The sequence below is a fragment of the Juglans microcarpa x Juglans regia genome, chromosome 2D (genome assembly GCF_004785595.1).
Source record: "Juglans microcarpa x Juglans regia isolate MS1-56 chromosome 2D, Jm3101_v1.0, whole genome shotgun sequence".
Lineage (NCBI taxonomy): Eukaryota > Viridiplantae > Streptophyta > Magnoliopsida > Fagales > Juglandaceae > Juglans > Juglans microcarpa x Juglans regia.
In genome coordinates this window covers 29,368,021-29,371,716 of record NC_054596.1, presented here as the reverse complement: position 1 = coordinate 29,371,716, position 3,696 = coordinate 29,368,021, and positions in this window count along the sequence as shown.

The window sequence follows — 3,696 nt, the reverse complement described above, 5'->3', positions numbered from 1 at the left end:
GATTGATAATGGAGGCAACAAAGATGAATTTGAGGGGCTGCCTGTGGAAGTAAGAGAGGTCTTGGGGGACCATAAAGGGGTCCTAGAGGTGCCTACTTCATTGCCACCTTCTAAACTCTTTTATCACTGAATTGTGCTAGTGGATGAGAAGAAACCGGTGAATGTTCCCCCTACCGCTATGCCCATTTTCAAAAGGGGGAAATAGAGAGGCAAGTTGATGATATGTTGAAAAATGGCTTGATAAGGCCTAGCACTAGTCCATCTTCTTCCCCCGTGTTGCTTGTAAGGAAGAAAGATGGATAATGGAGATTTTGCATGGATTATAGGGCCTTAAATGAGGCCACGGTGAAGAATAGGTTTCCTATTCCCACGGTGGATGAAATGCTTGATGAGCGTCATGGTGCAAGAGTCTTCTTCAAACTTGACTTGAGAGCCAGGTATCACCAAATAAGAATGAGGGATGAAGATGTGCACAAGAGGGCATTTAGGACCCACTCTGGGCATTTTGAGTACCTTGTGATGCCATTTGGGATATGTAATGCCCCATTCAAGCTCCAAGCCGTTATGAATACTATCTTCAAACCACTCTTGAGGAAATTTGTGTTGGTATTTTTTTATGACATCTTGGTTTATTCCAAGACAATTGAAGAGCACAAGGATCACTTGCTGGTTGTGATGAGAATATTGGAGGAACATCACTTCTTCATAAAGGCTTCCAAATGTGCCTTTATGGAGAAGGAGTTGGAGTATCTTGGTCATTTCATCTCGGGATAATGGGTGAAAGTGGACCAAAGGAAGATTGAGACCATGGTTGATTGGCCCTTGTCTAAAGATGTTTCAGCCTTAAGTGGTTTCTTGGGACTAATCGGCTATTATAGGCGGTTTGTGAAGAACTACGAGCTTATTGCTAAGCCACTTACCTCATTTTGAAAAAGGATAATTTTGAGTGGACTCAAGAGGCAAGAGATGCCTTCGAAGAGTTGAAGAGGGCTATGACCAATACTCCCATGTTAACTTTGCCTAACTTTGAAAAGTCATTTGAAGTATATACCGATGCAAGTGGTGAGGGAATAACAGTTGTTTTGGTTCAAGAAAAAAAACCTTTGGCCTTTAGTTCTAAAGCATTTGGGCCAATGAAGAAGGCTTGGAATACTTATGCTAGAGAGATGCTAGTGGTAGTTCATGCCGTAAAAATGTGGCGGCCTTACCTATTGAGCCGCAAGTTCACAATTGTGACAGATCAACAAGCTTTGAGGCACCTCCTTCAACAAAACATTGTGACACCCGAACAACAAAAGTTCCTTGTGAAGTTGCTTGGTTTTGAGTACGACATCATGTACCAACCGGATAAATAGAACAAGGTAGCCAATGCATTGAGTAGAAGCGAAGGGAGTTCACTCTTGTGGGTTGTGTAAGAAGAAGATGAGTCCTCTATGTTGGCCTTAAGTGGGGCCGAATGGAGAATTTGGGACAACATCCGAGAGGCCACCAAGCTTGATGCTAGGGCCATTGAAATTTTGGAACTCCTAGAAGTCCAAGGAGATGGAATGGTAGGCTTCAAAGTGAAAGATGGCTTGATCTACTACAAAGACTATGTGTATGTGCCGAATGTACCCAACTTGAGGAGGGAGATCCTTGATCATTTTCACAATAGCAAGGAGGGAGGACATTTGTGTTGGTTAAGGACCTATATAAGGATTAAGCACTTCTTTTATTGGGAAGGGCTTAAGAAAAGGTAGTGAAGACCTTAGTGGTCGAATGTGATGTATGCTAAAAGACCAAGTATGATACAAGACCTCCATCCAGGCTCTTGCAACCATTGCCAATTCCAAACTTGATTTGGGAGGACTTGACAATGGACTTTGTGGAAGGCTTACCTATTAGTGGTGGTTATGAGATTATTTTGGTGGTGGGGGATAGGCTTAGTAACTATGCTCATTTCATTCCCTTCAAGTATCCTTACACGGCTAAGAGTGTGGTCAAGGCATTTGTGGACAATGTGATGAAGCTCCATGGCTTTCCAAAGAGCATAGTGACCGATCGGGATAGGGTGTTCATGAACAACTTTTGGAAGGAATTATTTGAGTTGCAAGGGAGTAAGTTGAATGCAAGCTCATCTTACCATCCTTAAACCGATGGGCAAACCGAAATAGTGAATAGAACACTTGAACAATACTTAAGGTGTTCTTGCCATGAGGAACAAAGGAGATGGGGTGATTATTTGACATGGGCTAAATATTGGTACAACACTTCCTTCCATGCTTCCATCCAAAGAAGTCCTTTTGAAGTTGTGTATGGGAGACCACCACCCATCTTGGATAATTATCAGAGAGGCACGGCCAAAAATGATGAAGTAGAGAGTGAATTGCTTACTCAGTATGAGATCTTGGCAAAAGTTAAGAGAGATCTCAAGAGAGCTCAAGAGAGGATGAAAAAGTATTATGATCAAGGAAGGCGAGTAGTGGCCTTCGATGTGGGGGACTGTGTCTATTTGAAACTCCAACTGTATGGGCAAATGACCTTAAGGAATAAGCTTAATTTAAAACTTTCCAAAAGGTACTATGGACCTTTCAAGGTGCTAGAGAAGTTGGGAGAGGTGGCCTATAGGTTGGAACTCCCTCCAACCTCTAAGCTACATCCGGTTTTCCATGTGACTGTGTTGAAGAAAAAAGTTGGTGACCCAAAGCTTATTGTGGAGGAATTACCAAGATTTGATGAAGAGGAGATGATGCCTTTGCAACCAAGGAGGTTCTTGACTATCGAGTGGTCATAAGGGAGAGAAAGAGAAGAAATGTGTGGCAAGTTAGTTTTAATTCAATGGGGAGGAGTGCCAAGGGAAGAGGTTACTTGGAAAGACTATGATGACATAGGGATAAGATTTCCTCAATTGATCCTTGAGGGCAAGGATGTGCTCGAAGGGAGGGGGAATGTCAGGACCCCTAGGAAAGTGGCCACAGGCCTCGCTTCGACACTGCCCTTGACATGCCATGGCAGCCCCACAGCCAGCCTACATGTGTGCCATGGCCCATGCCTTGACACACATGAGGGCCCCAGCGAGGCTACTGGTAGCACACAGCCCTGCATGCTCATGCCTATACGCATGCCTAGCGAGGTTAAAGACCACGCGCAGCCCAGCATGCCCATGCCCATGTGCATGCCCCTACGCACGCCTATGCATGCGCTCCTGCGTGCTCCCCTGCGTTGCAAGCCCATGCGTGCTCCCCTGCATTGCAAGCCCATGCGCGCGGCCCAACAGCAGTAGCCCAGCAAGGTTAGTGGCATGCCTCAGCAAGCATACCATCCAGCGCACGGCTCCAACCTGTGCCGTGCAGGCAAGGCCAATGGCATGCCCACCATTCATGCCATCCAGCGTATGGCACCAGCCCATACCTTGCAACATCAAATCCCAGGTCACCTGCCTGGGCCATGCAGCACCAATGCAGGGCACCCTGCCATGCCAGCAACAGGTCATGCACGACACCATGCCATGCCCACCAGCAGACCCATGCATGGTGCCCTGCCAGCAGGCCCATATACAGCATCATACCGTGCCCCACCAGCCATGAGCCAGACCAACCCAGCAGTGGGCCATGAACCACGCTAGCCCATCCATGGGCCACTGCATGAAAAGGGCCACCATGGCCCTTACAAGACTATCTTATTGCTTTCTTTTATTTTTATTTTAATATTTTTCAA